This window comes from Passer domesticus, chromosome 6 (genome assembly GCF_036417665.1).
Source record: "Passer domesticus isolate bPasDom1 chromosome 6, bPasDom1.hap1, whole genome shotgun sequence".
Taxonomy (NCBI): domain Eukaryota; kingdom Metazoa; phylum Chordata; class Aves; order Passeriformes; family Passeridae; genus Passer; species Passer domesticus.
The window spans coordinates 28,829,479-28,849,821 of NC_087479.1; the positions used below are offsets into that span (position 1 = coordinate 28,829,479).

The following is a 20,343-nucleotide window of genomic DNA, read 5'->3' on the forward strand; positions in this document are numbered from 1 at the left end:
TTTAAAAGCTGTGGAAAAGAACTGGGGTCTTGAGAAACTTTATCTGGTAGATATTGAGCGTTCTCTATGGACACTGAAAAACTTCATCAAGCTTCCTCTTTCTTGCACATGGTGTGTGCCCTATGAAAGAGATAGTTTTGTGTCTGTTTAGTAGGAAGTCAGTCTGTTTTGTCATATGGGACAGTAAAGTGTTCTATATCCCGTTTACTGTTCTGCTGTGTACTTGTGTGTCTTGTACTTGGGTAGTGCAAACAATTTTTCAGCAAGTGAATAATTTGAAAACCCTACAAAATTCTTACAGGTATTCAGTGAGTTATGAAGTGGAAATACATATTAAAAAGCAGCCTCAGACAATTCCAGAGTTGCAGTCATAATTGGATGCATTCTTCACCCCACTCCTCCTCATCTGTCAGGTTTGCAAACAAGGTGTACTACTGTTATCTACCAAATAACAGATATGGACATATCATATGTTTGGTGCATATAAATATTTTGTCATATGAAGGAGGTCAAAAATGGATAGCTGAAAGCATTTCAGTGTTGTGATAATAACCAGTAAGAAGAGTTCTGCTCTATTTCTATGTAGTCTTTTTGTAGTACTAAAATCTTTCTTTTAGTCTAGTCTTCAGTACAGTTTCTCCTGAGTGTGACTGACTATACATTTGCAGTCATAATGTCTTTGGATCTCAGATATAACAATAACAAAATATGTTGCAAGTAATGGTGCCATGTAAAGATTGTGATAATACATTTTTCATCACTGTTCAGCTTTCTAAAAAAACATACATGGGAGATAAATATTCTTCTAAAAACAGTCTAGTAGAATTCCAGTGTTTCAGTATGTCATGACTTTCTAGAGAAGCCTTTGAGTTTCTTGCCTTTCTTAACACGATTGATGGGTGAGTGATCAGACATTTGGTGGTGAACCAGCTCATTTCCATATAAAAATAGAAATGCTGTCAGGTATCTTAAACAATGTGATATATATCATACCATGTGATTTCCAAGCAAATGAAGATTTCTGTATAAAACCACAAGTTTGAGTAGCAGAGGAAAGAATATGAAAACAGACTATTTTCTACAATATCTGGAATTAAACATTGTTCTGGCTGCTTTAGGATGAAGCTATACCACATCATGAACAATGCTTCTATTTCTTTGGCAAAGTCTTGGGAGAATTTTTCTTAGGTTTGGATTGCTATAGAAATGAATTACACATGCTTTCTTTTTGAAATTCTGTATTTCTTGACCATTTTGAGATACCTTTTTCATTTTCTTAATACCAGGTGAAAAGGTTTATGAGAGACATTGTCACTTTTTTAATTTAAAAAAATTAAAACTTAGCACTGAAAAGGTAAACATAGTATTTTCGCTGAACTGATATTTAGAAGTGATATTTTTTAGTTTGTTTTATTTAGGTAACATTTTTCATGTTTACTTCACCAGTTTGTTGCTTACCCTCTTATATTTTAGACAATTTAAATTCTATATACTTCTAAGTGAATATTCTATAATATTTTCTTTACATATTCCCAAAGCTAAATTAAGAAGGAAATGCAAAATTGAAAAATATAGACTTTAAGTTTTTACTTCACAGAGTAATTGAGGTTGGAAGGGACTTGTGAAGGTCATTTTGTCTGATCCCACCCTGTTCAGAGGAGCCACCTAGACCCAGTTGGACAGGACCATGAAACTTAGGTCCAAGAATGAGGAGCAACCTGGAGCTCTTTATCAGTTGCTGAAAATAGTCTGGGAGGGTAATTCAGTCAGGTTTTAGCTAGTTAGCAGTTATATAGTTTATGTGGTATCAGTTGTTTAAAGTAAAGGCAGAGTAACTTTGGAGATCTAATAATTAATCTCCATGTTGTAAAATTCTTTGTCATTGATTTAAAACTCACTATTTGCTCAGTTGAAATGTTGTTCACCTTTTTTTTCCCTGAGATGTTATTGGAGAAGAGCATTCTTAGAGTTTTGTACCTACTTTAGCACCACTGAAGCTATTAAACTGCCCTGATTATTTTATAGGGTAGAACAGTTCTTCTTTTGACATGTTAGTTATTAGTGTAGTAAGGGGTGAAGATTTCCTGCTGTTTGATGCCTGTGGAAGTTGCAAAATCAAACTCAATTGATTTACATACCACGTAGAATTAAAATGGATGATCATCTCATTCTGAAATACTTTGGTTTTATGATTAGTAATTTCTCCTGTTTTGTTGAGGACTTAGGAGTTGTGCATTTTTTCCTTTCAAAGTTGAAAGACTTTCACAAATTTTAGAAGTTCTTCCATGCAGTGTAGCCTTTTTTCTGCTAATGCGCTAGGTTTTAGTTGATTCACAAAAAGTTGCACAGTGTATTGTGAATTAGTTTTGCAGCCTCTAATTTACATTTCTGTTACCTACCTGCTGACATTACCTTGACAGGTACTAAAAAAGGAAGTGAAAAAAATAATATGCATGTTGTGGAACTCACTTGGCATGTTGAAAAATTAGTTACATTTTAGTATCTCTGTTGTTGAACTTGGAAAAGGTTGGATTAGCACATTTCTCATATATCTACCCGCTTTTCACTATTGTGCAGGGACAACACTGAGGGCCTTTTTTATTTTTTAAGTGTTTTATTGTACTTGATATAACATTATGTATATGTTTTATTGAGCAGTGCAGTATTTCCTTTAACTTTTTTCCTGTACTTTTCTGCTTTTAATAGGAGCTGTTAATACAGCAATTACTGTTACATAGCAAAATATATATCTGTTTTTATAAATCTTACAGATTTTAAATGCTGTTTAAAAATCTGTCCAAGCTTAAGTAAATTCATTTTATGACACAACAGAATTTGGCCAGTTTTGAGTAGATGAAATATTGATGGACTTCCTGAGCAAACTGCTATTACATAACAAGTTTATTGAATCTTTTTACTTCTGCGTACAGAAGCACTTTTGTTGCTTTGATGACAGTAGCTGAGCAGGCACAGAATGATAAATATTCTGACTTCGCTATTTAGAATTATTCACTTGTATTTTTATTTGATTTTATATTTTTATTACAGAGCTTCCTTTCTAAGCCAAATTTTACTGTTGAAATCTCTGACTTGTATAACACTGATAAGTTCCAGCTAAGATTCCAGGTGTAAGACAGCATGTCCAGCAGGACTTCTACAGGTGTCATTTTCAAATTCCACTGGATGTTTTGAAGTTCTAGTTACTTAACATATAGAGATACTAGTAATGAGGTGCCAGGACTTTGCTTTTTTATTAAAGTATATTTTGCTTTTTTATTAAAGTATTTTGCTTTTTTTAAAAAGTATCTCAAAGGACTTAGACTACTGACTGCATTGTGATGTGGGAGGTTTTATGAGCCTGTTGCAGGCTCCCAACCTTAGTTCCAGTTAGGTGTTGCTAAGGTGTATATATGTGAGATTAACAATTAAAATGTATTAATAAAAATAAATTTGATAGATATGGAATCAAAGATAAAAATGGATTCAAATAGGTCTACAGAGTCTCCACGTATTTTTTAAAATTTAAATTCAATTTTTTTCATAATATTTTTGTATATGTTATAATGCCCAGAGATGAGATTCTAATTTGTTTGTCATCATAGAAAGCACCTTTTACCTATAATTAGCATATATTTAGGGAACGAAACATAAAAACTGAAAGGTCACACCTACTGACAAATTTGTCTTACTCCATATTTTAAAGCACAATAATGATCATCAGCAAAATATTTTTCATAAGTAGTGCTAGAGTGTTAAGGATCCAGTGATGCAGTGGACACTGGTATTCAGGAGCACAGTGGAGCTGAGGTGATCCTGCCAACTTCTGTGTTTTCTGGGACCATGAAAGAACTGGCAACCCTGACTTTTCACACAGCCAGATTTTTAGTTCTTGTCTATAAACTATTCATCAAATTCCAAGATTAGAGAATAATTTGTAGGACACTTTTAAGGAGTTAAACTCCGTAACACTTCAGGCACTAGGAGTTTTGATTTGCTATTGAACTTGCATCATTTGTACATATTTTAATATTTGAATATGAGCGGGGAAGTGTAAAGACTCAAGATTAAAAGATCAGTTAATTAATATATTTCCCTTTCAAAAGAACCCTTCACATACCAAAATTAATGTATTTTTCTGTAAAAACAGTGACCTGAAATTGTAAATAAATATTGAAGTTATTTTATATCTTATGCATTTGATATTAATTTTACTTTCTGGCCACAGGTAAGTGCCATTTTAAATATCTTATATCATTTTATCATGTGCTATAGCTTACCTTGTTTGTAAGGTTCATGCATTTGAATTTTTCTCACTTTTTATCTGATATTTTTGGTTTCATTAACTGATAACTGATTTTGCACAACTACATTTATAGCCCATCCTTGTTTGACTAATGAAAACCTTACCTGTGCTTTCAGTATGAGCCAGATTCTTACGTTTGTGGCACAGCATTATCAGCTTGCACTGAGTATGAACTGCAGCATTAATAAAGCAATGACAGCTTTAATGTTGATGGTTTGGGATTTTACCAGGCAATTGTAATTTTTTTGCTAATAAGATGAAAAAATTATGCAAACAAAAAACCCGACATAAAGTGTTGGGATTTTTTTTTCAGATAATATGACTTGTATGTGGGAATAAATACGACTAAGAGCAAGAGTCTCTCCCCACAACCCCTGTTCAAAATCTTGACCTAGTGAAAGGAGGTGGTGGATTGACATCCTGATTTTGTGGAAGCAATATGAGATAGAGGATAGTCTATCAAGTTTGATCTTGCACCATGTGCAGTGTCATTGGATTAATCTATTTAGGTGCCATATTAATTATTTTCTGTATAAGCAGCATGGAAAAATGCTTATATGAACTCAGTAAGAAAATATAATCATGCATTTGCTGGGATTTTTAGTTTGATTTCATAGAGGACTATTATGTATATTATGTAGTTATGTAGTAATATTATGTATATTATGTAGCTTCAAGCAATAGCATGCTGTGTTTAGAATTTTGCACTTTCAATAATTATTGACAATATATCTTTTCCTTTACCCTTATCCAGCTCTTTCCAGTAAGGAGCCTTTCATAGTCTCTCTCTTAGATACAGATGCATGTGCTCTGTATTGCATTCTCTTTCATACACACAAGGATGCACACAGTTTGGATTTAGAGTTAGATTTATTATATTGATCAGATAAGTCCATATCTTTCATTTGATACATAAATCTTTGCTGTTGTAGTGACTTATGTTAATGGTTTTTCCTCAAATAATTAATAATTTTTCAACATTAGCATATAATGACACATGTAGCAATGACGGACTCCAATATAAAGGTAAAATCTTCATTTTACCTCTTTTCCCATTTTTAAATGATTCATGTACGTATGAGGATCATGAATCTTTAAATTATCAGATGACATTTTCTTACACATTAGCTTTATGTTTTTTGTTAAAATAGGCATATTTAGTATGTACAAAAGCATAGGTTAGTGCTTTTGTTAGTGTGTGATTTTCATCCCCAATAGATAGTTTGTTATACTCTGTAGATATATCTCTAAAAGAAGTCTTCAGTAATTAGAAAACCTAGGAGGTTATTGGTTCATACTTTGAATATAATTGATAATTTTACTTGGCAATGAGGACACAACTATTGCATCACAGTTTCCATTCTGAAAATTAATTTACAAAACCAAGATGATAGAGGACAAGTCATAATATTAAAAATAAATTTTTATTTAAATTATGTATCAAAACTAGTCTGAACAGTATTCTGAAGAATAAATTGTATCCAATCCAGTCTAGCAATTAAATATTCTAAAGCCCTCTTACTGTCTGAATAGTATCAGATACTTTCAAAAATTAGGTTAAAAGTTTTAATTCTCAGGGGAAGGTGCTGTATGCTTATTTATAAATTGAATGGACTATAGGTACAAAGCTATTTGAAGAAACTTTCTATTGAATCCCACTGGAGACTTTCAGAAACTATTACACAGCTTAAAACAGGAGAATAATTTGTTTCGTTTAGAGGTAGAGAATTAAAAGCAAAAGTTGTTCTAGCAATATTAATATTGTATTATTACTCTAGCGTTGATTAGATGTTACTGTTATGTTAGATGGCTGAAGGAAAATGTAGAAAATCAAAGCATAAATGCAGTGATAACATCTTCCTATAGCCAAGGTCACTCTGACAGTAGAACTGCTATTTCATGGATCAGGACAGCTTAGAAGACCTGTGCAAGATAATTTCTAAAACCTCTGCAGGAAGAGGAAGATACAGTACTGATGATTTTGTAAAGTAGCCCTCTTTTCCATTTCCCCCCCACACACTACCCCTTGTCTGTCTGTCCTTCTGAAGCAATCTGTATTTTCTCTGCAGATTCTGGAGTGGTGACAGGGGTTGTTGTAACAGGTCCTGCCTTCTTTGGCTGACTCATCGTGCTTTTGTCTATTAAATCTTTTGTATGTTGAAAGTACGTTTCACTTTGCCTTGGCCAGTGATAATTTCAGAGAATTAATTTTGATTTGACAGCAATATGTTAATGGTCTCTGTTTGGAAGCTCTGTGATTAGCTAGTGAAGTAAAGCCCTGTTAAAATATGGTTTAATACTAAAGGCCCTAATAATAAATGCATTATTTCCCATTTTTTGGAAAATTACTTGGAAAATGGAATGTTAGCATTTTTATCTAGGTATATCACTCCATCTTACCTTTCCACCTTTGGCCTTTCAGGGAAAATATTTGATTTAGATACTTAAATAATCACATATTTTGAGCTAGATTACTTCACTGACTGGCTCCGATATTTACAGAAATGAAGATGTGAGTTGGAACAAGTTTATGTTATTATAACATGGAAGGGGTACTCTGATAAATAGGATTTCTGTCTCTTAATTTTAACATTTTAGGTTTATCTTGGATAAACCATGAAACCTGTGCTTGATTCATTCCCTGTAAGTTCTCTTGTACTTTTACCCAGTAGTTGTTACTGTTATCTTGGATCTTGCTGCAGTCATTTAATTCCATATGAAAACAAGTTTGAAATTATCACTTGTGGCTATCAAAATAGCCTAAATATCTTCTGCTTCAGGAGTAACTAAAGAAATAATATAGAATTATTTGTTTTAAAATGAACTATCTTAGGTTTTAAAAAACAAAATATTGTGACTTGTGCAGTTCGTTTTTTGTTTATTACTATCTTAGCTGCTTTCAGTACTTACAGCTCTTCTCTGTTGAGTTATTGTGGACCATTTGCTTAACTCCTGAAAGGCAAAAAAAGCCAAACAAGCCAAATATGTCTATACAAGTCAAGTCTGGTTTATTTTAGTTTTGAGTCTGTTATGTGCAGTTAGGAACAGTGAATTGTGTGGGAATTTTTTCAGGAGGCTTTATTTTGTCTGCCACACTTGGTCAAATGCTTGACACTTGTGGGGAAGGGTACTACTAGAGATATGTGCAGCTTAAAACCTAGTCCAAAAGGGTTGGATACCAGGCCAAGGGCCTTCAATTTGACTCTTTACATGGTGTAACGTCAGGGTACAGAGCTGTGTCATTAGGATAAATGCCTGTAGCTACTTGCATTTGTTAAAAGCTGGGTTTATGCATTTCCTAGTGAAAATAATCTATTGGTACCTAGATTTAGTAAATTGCAGTAACAAGTACCATGAATTTAAGTGTATGAAATGCTGTATGTTAGTGTGTGGTGTGACTTTAGAGGTGCAAGCAGGAGCTTTGAGGATTTTATATTTGTTTTTAAGTCTTCCCACATGCAAATGTTCTTGTCCTTTAACGAGGGTGTCCATGCATGCGTCACTTGCACAAAAATTTATGTTTAATTTGTTGAAACTGGTGGCTCCTTGTATAGAACAGAGGATGTCTTTTCTCCAGTGAAGTTTCATCATCTCAAGAAAATGAAATTCTTCTATTTTCTTGTTTTGGAAGAACAACAGTGTTTATATTTCACAATGTGAAACACTGGTTATGTGGTGCACTGGATAGCCACATAGTAATAATTATTAGACAAACTTTCACAGTACAATTAACTTCTGCACGTCTTTAGTCTAAATAAGAAATATTTCCATTATGATTTCATATGAATATTTTTTCCTATTGAACTATCTGTAGGTGTGATAAAAACTAATCTGCAGTATGTTTTCCTGTTTCAAAGTGTTTATAGGTTGCTTATTTTACATATCTCAGGAAGAGGAGGTTTGGCATGATTTCAAGATATGTAAAAAAAAAAAGTTATACTAAACAAAAGGCCACTTTCAATGGTATCTCTGTAGCAGTTGAAAAAGGTTGTTTTGAAGCACTTCTGTAGGGATTTTTATAAGCACTTTTGTACATTGGGAGTATGTCAATTAATACAATATCTGTGTCTTCAAAATGGTTTGTAATTAAGTTTAGTTTTGTTCTTGACTTAAAAATTAGTTCAGTGTTGCAAAAAAAAAATCTGGTTTACAGGTATATTTTTTTCTGAGATACTGATTTTTTTTCATTCAAAACCAGCAATTATTGCTGCTTACAAATGAAAAGGCTCATTCAAAATGCTTTATTTCCTGAATTAAATAATATTGACAAGGTTGTCCTTCAGAGGGTTGTAATACAATATTTAATGATCGACTCTAGTTTTCTTTAATAACCTCTGAAAATATAATTATCTTATGTATAACCATTGGCTGATACACTTAGCAGCCCATCTCTGATTCATTCTTTGCAATTACTCACACTTTGTAGCCTAGAGATGTAAAGAACTCCATGCTTTTCTTGACAAGTATTGTTAATGTTTAAAGGTACCCTAAATTTTCCCGTTCTATATTGCCAATGCCCTTGAATCTAGACAGGAATGACATCTTCTGGGTTGTGTGAGCATTCAGTGTCAAATAACCAGTTGGTGGTTTGGTACTTGAGCATTGCCTTGGCTGTCCAAGTCAATAACAAGTAGTTGGATATTGTACATGGGTACCGAATTGTTATAATTGGAAAGTTATTTAAATGCCACATAAACCAATTAAGATACAAGTAGTTTCCAGTTGCAAGAAAGAATTTTAGATCACATTTTATAATATGTGATAATTAAATCTTCACGGTGTTTGAAGTATGAGCTATTTCAGCTTGAACTCCAACATGATCAGTTTTATCTACTAATGATAGACTGATGATCCAATTTACAATGTAATAGAATATTGAACTTAGTTTTAGTGAACAGAATTTGGCTTAGTTTTTGTGATTAATAGAAATAATAGAGGATCAAGAACTCTCAAAGCTATATTGTGATGTATGTGCAGTGTAGTTATAAAATAAAGAACAAAAGCAAAATCAAAGGTAACCTATGGTAAGTAAAATAAAACCATTAGAAGCTGAAGGCACCACAGTTTAAATTTTGATAAAAGAGCAGCATACTGTTTATTTTAGATTAGCAGTGTTTATATGCTTTTAGCTCTAGTATCTTCATGTGGATTGCAGTAAGTTACCATCTTTGGCTTTATCTTGTGCAGTGGGTTTGGTTTAAAATGTTTTGGAATATCTTTTTAATGTGAATTTTGCTTATTGCAAGATATTAAAAAAAACCATCCAGCAGTCGATTTGAGTAGGGTAACATACACTGAACTATATGGTATCTTACTATTTGGTGAGAAAACTTTTTTTAAAATATTTTTTTTAATTATCTTTGTCAGATATAACAAATTAAAATGAATTATCAATATATAAAAAAATATTGCCATAAAAATCAAAATATAATGTTTATGATGTCTTTCTAGATGACTTAAATTTTTTGCTTTATACCATTTTAAAAATTTACAAGCATTAGTAATAATTTTATTTTGCATGCTTTGCTATCTTACTATGCTTTGTTGCAAATTAGATTTTTGAAGTGTAATAAAAATGTATTTTAGCTCACCATGTTTCTATCATATTGCAGGCATCATCTCCTGTGTAGAAATTTTTAATTTATACTACTGTTGAATTTGAGATAGTTGAAATTGTCTAAATGCTTATCAACTTTATGAAAATCCCATATATTCACCTTTTGATCAAGTCAATTTTTAAAAATCCTTTAAAATTTTCTACTAGTAAGCTAAATTGAATGTAAGTTGCCACACTTGAAGTTAGATAATTTTCAGGTGTCTGAGTTGGATGTCTTTGAAACTTCAGACAAGAAAGTCAAATAGTCTTCTGCTTATCATGTCATTTAAGCAGCACCCTCCAATCAAAAACTAACTAAATAAGAGGCTCTTCACAGCATCCAACAAGGAGGATGGCTTCCAGGGTTACTGTAATGTGAATTGGAGACAGTTTCTTACCTTCTTAATAGTATATAAATAGCCACTAACTATCACTAGAAACCAAATAAAAAAATAATACAAAAAAAAAAAAAAAAAAAAAAAAAGACAACGAGAAATACCCCAGAACATAAAAACCAACAAATGGTTTCTGAATCCTTACATTATGCAACAATGTTTTTATGTGTTTGTACTTAAAGGTTATTTGTTTCCTAAACCCTGTTGCCCTGTGTAGTGGTATCCTAAGTTTAGGGTGGAGTTCTAGCTTCAAATGTTAAATTTTTATAGATATCTTTTAATCTTCATTGTGAATTTAATAAGAATGAAGTATTTTACATATACTTTGAAAGACAGTTTCTGTATTGTTGGTGCAGCAGGGGAGGACTGTGTCATCGAGCCCTGACTTACACAAGGATTTCCTTAGGAGGTTTTAGAGTTCTTACTCTTAGCTCCCTGACAATTTCTATCTCAGACTGGATTTGGAGCTAGGCAGCAACTCTATAGTGGGCAGCTTCTCTATTTACTTTATAGTTGCACCTGCCTCAGTTAGACCTGGGTTTATTGTCTGACTTTGTTCTGCACTGTGCGTACTTGCATAAACTTTCTCTGAAATGTATTACTTGAGTGTAGTCTTGTTCTGTGCCAAAGCAGGAGATGAAAGCTTTGTGGTCTAACGATGAATAGAAGTATTAAATATTGCAAAGTTGTCTCTTGTGTAAGCATGTGATAGCTACATTACAGATGCGCATTGGTTCTTGATTTTGTTATTGGAATACTTTTCTAAACTGAAATATAATCCCTTCTTATTGTGAAAAACAACTCCTATTTGACTAACGTGTTGTAGTAGAACAAAATAGCAACTTTTGTTTTAGTGTCAGGCTGCAACTGAATGTCTCATTTGCCAGTGTTTAGAATGTATTTTTGTGGGGGAGAATAAGGGTGTCAGTGTCTGCTTTCTCCCAGATTTTCAATATGTAGTCTAGTGATAAAAAAATGTAAAAATATATAATCACTAGTATTTCCAAGTCAATACAGAAAACTGCCATGCAGTGTAACAGTAAAAAGAAAATTGCTATGAATATATCTTTAAAAACACACATTTCTGCAGTACTATTATAAATCTAGTTCTGCATTGTGCCGTATTTTAATTAGGATCCCTTTTTATATGGGGTGGTAAAATAAAACTGCCTTTTAAAAAAATCATTGCCAAGTCATAGGCTTTTTTTTCAAAGGTGGATTGCAAATAAGCATGCTGGTAATGCATCTTGGATTCTGGAAGAATAGGTTAGTTTTGTTGTTTTTCATGTAATGTTTTGCTTTCAAAACACAGCAGGTGTTTGAAGACTCCCTTCTACTGTACAAGTTTCTGCTTTTGACTAAAGATAACTAAATCGTCTAATTTAGTTTTAGTTATTTGTACAATACAGATGATTTAATTTTGTAATGAAAGTTAATTGTCTAAGACAATTTAGTTTAAAAGGTTTACTGTACTGCCTTTCCAAGAGCATATGAAATTGCATGCATACGTGTGTGTTTATATATATAAAAGTAGGAATTTCTCTGCAAGATTTTGAGTGTTTTTACACTTGCATTGTTGGAATTTTCATTGGCTATCCACAAAGTGAAGCATTTTCTATTCAGTTACATTTTGGTTGTGGAGAAATTAAGTGCTGCAAATAAATTTATAATAGTTTTTTTTTTTCCTATTCACGTGTGTAAGAACTGTCAGACTAATTTGTAATGTGTGTGGACCTTGTTTTATATAAATTGTCTTCTGTTTCAGTTTTTTTAGTTGAGAAACAGGAAATAGTGCACAACTCTTCTTTATTACTGAAGTACAAACCAAACATAGGGAAAAAAGGAGCATGATTAGAAAATGCTTGAAATACACTTGTTTCTCATACTTCTTGAACTGTGCTTCCTTTTAAAAAATTAGGTGAATGCACTTGAACTGCATGACTGTGAATATTCGCATTCTATTATTAATTTCAGTTAATCAATCTCACTCTCAGGAACAGTGCTTTGGATGTGAAATCATTTATGCAATGTTGGTGTTAAGTAATGCAAATAAAATATGACTTAAGGAATACCAAAATATAGACTGTCAGTTGTGTTTTGATAGGTTACTTAACCTAGGAATATGATTTTGAGACTGATCATTTAACACAGTTCTAACCAAATAGCAGTTACACACAGCATCATGATACTTTCATCTAATTCTTGATCAGATTCTTCCTTTTGTTCTTCATGTTCAGTATGTCCTTAAGGAATGAACAGTGCATGTTCACGTCCCCTGTCTGATGTTAATTTTTCTAGGTGGACTAGATTCTTAGAGTGAATTTTAGAATTAAATAAAGTGGCCCACATTGTTTAAATCCTCAGTACAGATATTGATCCTTCCTAGAGGCAGGACTTCTTTAAGTGTGCACCTGTGAAGGTGGACTAACATTTAGGATGGATTGCTGTTGGTTTTTTTCATGTTTTTTTTTAAAGTTTAAAAACCTGTTGATCCCACTTACACTGAGATACCATATACTAGAGTACAAACAACCCTGAAGTCTTTCTTAAAATGAAAATTTAGGTAGGGAAATAATAAAAAGAACAATAGACTGCATATGTCTTCTACTCCTCAGATTTTACTCTCAATTCTAGAAAAATATTTCCAAAGATGTGAGCAGTCATCTATTTCAAAGTGTCTGATGCCAGTTAAAAAGCAGATATTTTCATTTCTGAAGACCATGCTTAGTATATAAAAATTGAATCAAATCACCTCTTTTAAATATTTTTACATTTGCTGTGTGCTGTGATACATTATGATGTATTATTTCATAGTGTGAAAGTATATTATAAATACAACGTGCATAACCAAAAAAGCACATTTACTCCTTTGTATAACAGTGGGAAATATTAAAATATACCAAAATTAGTAGGTAATATAATAATTTTGATTATATTTATCTTTTTTCTATGTATTCTTTATAAGATAAAAGAAACAGATTAGTTTTGACTTTCTAATGGATAAAATTCATTCTAATAGAAAATAAGACCATCAGTCTCTTATAAAGTGATGGAATGGCTATATAACCTTACAACATGTAGAAGGAATTTATTTTCATAGCTATATGTAGAAGAGAGAAATTTCAGGGAAGAAGTTGAAAATAATTGTATTATTACCATAGATTATATAAATATATTATTTTTATGGCATTCTAGCTTGTTCATTGGAGCAACAGATGTAATTTCTCTACAGAGATATTTTTCCTGTTTTCTGCTAGATTGTATTTGGAATAAATAAACGAGTACCCAAATGTTTTAAATCCTCTTTGTCAAATGGAGTAGCTGTAGTACAGTGGTGCTTATATGTTAAAATGTGTCTTTTGCATGCACTGAAAGATTTGCATTCCTTAATAATTTCATCTTAAATTTATATCCACATCAATGTTGAAGAAAATCTATGAGAAAAATGGTTCAGCCCCAGATAGTTAAAGCTATTTTTCCTGACTCTCTTGTCAATAAGTTAATCCAAACTACTCTATTAAATTGGATTTTTGTTTTCTTAAAAGTAATTGTATTATTTCTATAACGAGTAACCATTTCTGATATAGTACATCAATTTCATGCATTTAGTGAAATACTTGACACTGGATAGTGTGCCATAGACATCCATCAACTTCATCTGCATTTTAAAATAGATTTTGAATTTTCTAGAGAAGAAGTCTAGATATAAGCATTTTGGCATTAATCTAGACTACTACATATTTTACAGAAGAATTAAGATAATGGGTGAGAAAAATTATGGAACTTGTGATCTTAGCTTTTTTTTTTTAACTGAATATAGAGAAGGCACTGGTAATGATACCGAGCTGTTACTATGTACCTTAAATGTATATATTATATATCCACTCATACCTAACCTAAATTACCACATATGTATCATCATACCTAAAATAAAAATGTGCATGTTATTTTCTATTTTGAGAACATCTTTTTCATGTCAATACCTTTCTTGTCCAAGAGGTGCTCCTGGAAAAAATTTCCAGCCTTAGAATTTAATCCATTCCTTTAAATACAGCAATCTATATGTTTTCATTTTACCTACATGCTTTGCTAAAAAATTAGTACAGCCACAGAATTTTATCTGTTTTCTTGATATAAAAATTATGATTTTTCTGAATATTTTCCTTGTCTCATGACTAGCTCAGTTTGTCTCGCTTTTAGTTTTGGTTTTGTTTTTATTTTTTTTTTTTTTTTTACTTAATGGCTGGGCAGTTGCCATCTCTTGCAAAGTTTTGAAATTTGAAGAAGCATCTAATGAAGTTACTGATTGTATATTTGAAAAGATTTACAGAATCAAAATATATGCACAAATATATGTTTAAAATATTTGTGATCCACTTTTGAAAAATATTATTTGCTGCTTTTTAATCCTTAGACTATTTGGATTTGTTTAGACTCTAAAATGCAGTCTGCTTTCATTTGTAAGTCTTTCATTTGTAGTAATGTAACAAGTACTGAGAAGAAAATTCGCTTTGTGACACTATAGCTCTTAAAGTTTTCACCTTAAAGATTTGAATGTTCATGTAGTAATCAATAAGTATACAGGGCTTTTCTTCATTAACGAAAAAACTTAATTTTGAAACAATAAAATTTCTGTATTTTGCTTTTCTGCAAAATTGTATTACAATTATTTTGAACAACCATTTTATTTTTTTGTGCCTATCTATTAGAAATCTAAACTAAAATCCAAAGCATTTGAACCAAATCCAAGGTTCCAAAGCACATAGTTAAAGCTCTATGAGCTTTATAGTATAAATATTCCTTAGGGTATGTGTAGTGTTTGTACATTTGTACATAAGAATCAAGATCACAGGTACAAATCTAAAAGTTGTTCTAATTTCTATTTCCTAGACTTGTCAAGGCTATATTGTAGGACTTATACTATTAAAGGACCATTTTCCATTGTGAAATTCAATTTTACCTTGAAGTCCTCCCATGGCATCTCTGTTTTAATTTCTCCTAATTTCCTTTGGTATAAATCTTCTATATCACTTTGTTTTAGTGGATGAACAATTATTGAGATGAGAAAAATCAGATGCCTTTGGTGGCGTTTATCTAAATCAAGAATGCATTGGACGGTAAAGAAGTGTTCGTTTATCTCTAGCAAGAATATTAAAAACAAAGGTGACATTCTTTTTTTCTAGCACCTGAACACAGCATTAGAGTTTTTCTGGTATTCATTAGTTTTCAAAAGGAGCTACAAAGCGTATTAGTCCATACAGTCCTAAAAACCTTAGCTCTTTTAGAAATGAGGGAACTAGTTCATATCAGACATGCTTGTTAAAAAAAGCCAGTATATGAGGTCTTGTAGTCATTACATAGGCAAAAAGAGCAGATACTTCAGTTTCAGAAATCTGCAGAGCAGTGACATGGCATTCCATTCAATTTTTTACCAGATATCACAGACTGGAAATGTGAGCTTTGGCTGATACTGCTGGGAAGGAGAGTGCGTCAGGCAGCTGTAATTCCCATCCTGTAAAGGTACTGATACTTAAAGTCTCTGTAGTCCAAATTGGTACACAAAAATACTAAGATGTTGAATTTGGACCTTAGATATCTTTTTCAAATTTCTGCCAACTATTCTTAGGTGTTCTGAGGATACATTTGCAGTTTTCTGCTCTTTAGGTAAGAGTAAGGAGAACCTCTTCCTTACTTTGGAGTTGTTTGCAGGTTGCTTCCTGAAACACTGTCTGTGGAATGCAGTTCTAGTGTTGTCATAGTGTTTCACTAGAAAAATAGGTTTCTGAAGTCAATGGCATCCAATTGTTTTAAACCAGGCCAAAATTTTTATGTGGACTTGCAAGTTTGGTTGCTCTAAAATCAAGTTTTGGTGCATTTTGAGTCTAATTGAATCTTAGAAAAACCGAAAAAAATGGTTTTAGTGTGATTCTTAAAAGTGTGGTGTTTTTGAAAAGTGTTTCAGTGCAGGGTGAGCTGCAGACAGTTGTTCCAGTGCATTCATTGACCATATCTTACCAGCATCAGGTTGTCTGCAGTACAAAATCTAAATTCATATGTGGAATAAGATTTTTTTTTTGTGGTATGTCCTTAAGGAATCATAAAGCCTAGAGAGTAACTGACATTAACATGACTCCATGTACTGTAAAACCCATTCCGTTTTATATATTTTCAGGGAGTATGGAGTGGCACAGGAAGGAAATGCCATATCGCTGGAAAGTTGCTCTAATTCAGCACAGGATTCTTGTGAGAAATTACTTCTAATATTACATCATCCTATTCTGTTTTTCACAGTTTACAGTCTAATTTCTTCATTTTTTTTTATGCCACTTTTGTTCATATCAGTAACCACATTAAAATACATTTAGCAGATTAAATAGGCTTTCATGAGTGTTAGTCAACATCTGATAGAGTGATAGTTTAGTACTATATATTTTACTATATTGCATTATATGAAGGCTTATGGGTTTGTTAATAAAATTATTTTTCCTTTTTAGTAAGACCTGCTATTTTATAATGCTGTGTTTCACTGGCTAACATGGAATTCAGCAATTAAAAATAAGTCTCAGCTGCTTCCACTCTAATGTATATTTCTGACAAAATATAGGCAGCACATTAGAAGGGGGAAAATTCAGTGCCCATGCAAAAAAAAATAATCCAAGAAACAAATAAAAAAAAAACAGGAACAAGAAAAGGAAAGAAAAAAAGGCAATTGGCTATTTACTTCAATTATATATAGATATATATAAAATTATTGTATTTAACGAGATTTTAAAATTTTTATTTTCTTTTGCTTGAGCTTGCTATCTTTCTCTAATCTTGACTGCTTTTCAAACACTGTAGCTTGAAGGAAAGTACTTTCCTTTTTTTCTCTATACTTTTTCCTTTTTTGACTCTATAATATCAAAGATCCCAAATTTTTGTTTTAAATTTTATTTTTATGAGTATTGACAAAGTCCAGGACTGACACTAACAAAATTCATAGTTTTAGATATAATAGCAATCCCATTCTGTAAAGCTATCCAAAGTGTGAAAAAATTAAGATTAGATTTTCATCATATATTTAGAAAAAATATATATGTAACAACAATATTATCTTTTAATTAGGAAACTGTTTTATACTGCTGGTTTTGGTGGGTTTTTTTTTAGGTAGTTAGCATTTGTAGAAGATTCATTAAATAAGAGGAGTAAGAAGAACTGGCCAGCTTTATAAACTTCTGTTGAACTCCCTGCCAAATCATAAATGCAATCTCAGATGGAAGATATCAGTGCATTTTTTTTTCTCCTATCTGTAATCCCCAGAAATAGAGTAGTTTGTGTTTGGCAAGCATAAGCCTGTATTTTTTCTGCATTTTTAATGCATTTTGTAGAAAGTAATCCCATATACCCAGTTGGTTATATGGTATATACCAATATTGAGTTAGTTGTGTCTTCCTTTGCTTTGAAACTCATTCATTCCAGATTTTGTTCTATTAGTTAGTGATTTCCTCTTGTTAAAATTGTATGAGTCTACTATTTTGCTCCCTTTATCTGTTCTTCCTGAACTACATATGTACACAATTTTTTCACACTCATTTCAATTACTGAGTACGGCTCTGTAGTCATGATCAACTACAAGAAACTGTTGTCCATTTGTGACTTTGTCTTCATTATACCTCATTATTTGGTAGGTTGCCTGCCATCATCTCACTTTAATCTGTGTGACAGAGATTTGCTTCCTAATACTCTTGATTGGTATACATGATCTTACACACAGATTTGGTCAGGAGTGTATTTTTTGTTTCTCGCGATGATGCACGTATCTAGTGTTCCTGTCTGTGATTCCTAGAACATCTTGTCTTGACTGTGGTTATCCTATAGATACTCTACTTAGAATTTGATTAAGTAATTTGAAAACTGATCCCAGCTTTCTTCACAGACCCTTCCTTCCTACTCATTTTTGGTTACTGTGGACAACATACCCTTTCTTTTCAAGACTGTAATTTGTCTGTCAAATTGCATAGCCAATCTATGACATTTCAGATTGCATGCATCTAAACATTGCTCTTTGTTTATAAAAATCTTCAAATGCGTGTTCTTTGCAGGTTACCAAAGTCTTATCTAGGTCCTTATCTTCCATTTCTTCAAAAAGCCACTTTCATAGTCATTTGTCTAAAAACTTTCTCTGATCACACCACTTGAATTTAATTGCTTTTTAACTCTCTATCTTGTCAAATGCAAAATGTTGTCCCTGTTCATCTGTTTTCTATACTTGAATTCCTTTTCCTAGAAGGAATTTTACCATGTTGAACTCACACCTTTTGTTATGATTATAATTTCCCCAAATCATGTGTGATCCCTTGCATGAAGAAAGCCTTCTTAGAAACATTTGAGCTTTTGTATTCCTTTCCAGTTCTTTTAATAGAATCTATCTTGATTGTCAAGTTATAAATGCCAAAGATTATAGCTGGACATATACTGTACCTTATGGATTACGAATTAATACCATTTTCCCTTTCCTGATTTTTAAGGAGTAATTACAAAAAACATAAGAACAAAAGGGGATTGAAATATCTGAATAGTTTCTGTCATTATGTATATGTGTTCACTTTTGCTTTAAACACTGATACTTTTCTCTTACTGCTTTAAACACTTTCTTCCATCTCTTTTTCTTCTAGAGCATAGGTCAACATGTTTCCATTAGTATCTGCTGCCACGATGTTCAGTGGTGAGGAAAGTAAGAGGGAAGAGGAAAGAATCTTGATATGAATATCAGCAGCTATTTATAAAATCAGCATTAAGCTAGAGCAAAGTTCTTACATTCACCAGTAAAACTGAAGGATGATATTATTGATACAAAAAGTACTTATTTTACCATTTGCGGAATTTTTTCTTGTTACTCTAATTGTGTAGAAGATTTAATAAGGATTTCTTGATGTATGTAAATTAAATATTGTTATATTGTGCTTCTATAATAGAATGTTCAAGTGCACAGGAAGCACAAAATGTATTTTATTACTTTTCTAAGGTGCTGCTGATGACGTACAAGAAGTGTGTTACTCTTCTGAAAGCTGTGCTTTGTGGACTTTGAATTTTGTGCATTAATAACTGCCATGTAATTAAATTATGAAAATACCTGTTCAGCACATAACATCAGATACTTAATCTTCTTCTCTATAATAGATGAAAATTCTCACATTCAAATGTTTTGCTTTTAATTTGTTTAACGTATTAGTCATAATAATTAAGGCATTTTCTACCTTTGTTAGTAAAATACTTCATGTTTAGTGCAGAAACAAATCTGTATCTGAATATCAGGTATGTACATATAGTTTCTGTTTTGTATTTTTGTACATTACAGTTCAGTTTGCAAGGTCATGATATGTAGAATAGTTTCTAGAAATGTAGAAATTTTGAGTTTTCATATTGCTGAAGTGTTTCAATATATAGTAACCTCTTTTTCCTTCTGCTGTGTGGCTTATAATAGTTATTTTATGCTGATTTAATGTCTTCCTTGAGAATACCTTCAAGGACATTTTTGATTAGATTGATCAGACTTAATGAATATGTATATGTATTGAACTAAATTGTAGGTTGCATTTAAAAATAAACTGTCCTGTGTGTCTGTATCACAATATAGTAGATTGCAATGAGAGACTAGGGCCATCTATTCTAAATGTGAGATCAAGTAACTTTAGGTTAAGTCTGTTTAAAACTTATGTAAAAATAAACCCTGTAATTCAGAACTTTATGCATTCTGAAATGTGAAGTTAAATTCTTTTACTTACAAAGAGCTACTTTTTAAATTCCCTTTTTTCTTTTTTTTTTTTTCCATTAGAAGAAAGAGGTCTGGGCATCAGGGGACAGATGTTTTTTAATATGAGTTAAATTAAATGTGTCTGCTCTCTGAACTTGTTGCTAGTTGATAACTGTTAGCACTTTTGTTGAAATCAGAGGAAGGTACACATGGAAATGTCTTAGTAAAAACATTCTGACTTTAGAATATACTACTTTTAGATAATATCTTAGTATCTTAAGAACTTTTCTAACAGTCTATCTGGTATGACGCAGTG

The 20,343-nt window shown here is 32.0% G+C and overlaps 1 protein-coding gene across 4 annotated transcripts in view; it reads left to right on the forward strand.

Moving 5' to 3' along the window:
- The window catches only part of NOVA1 (NOVA alternative splicing regulator 1), a 146,451-nt gene that overhangs the window by 39,441 nt on the left and 86,667 nt on the right, over window positions 1–20,343 (forward strand). Inside the window, exons 2-3 of one of the 4 annotated variants that reach the window (XM_064424080.1) lie at window positions 15,730–15,814; window positions 16,467–16,537. The exons of the other annotated variants lie outside the window; for them this stretch is intronic. The gene's annotated coding sequence lies outside the window, so the exon portion shown is untranslated. The remainder of the gene's footprint in view (window positions 1–15,729; window positions 15,815–16,466; window positions 16,538–20,343) is intronic. 4 annotated transcript variants of the gene reach the window in all.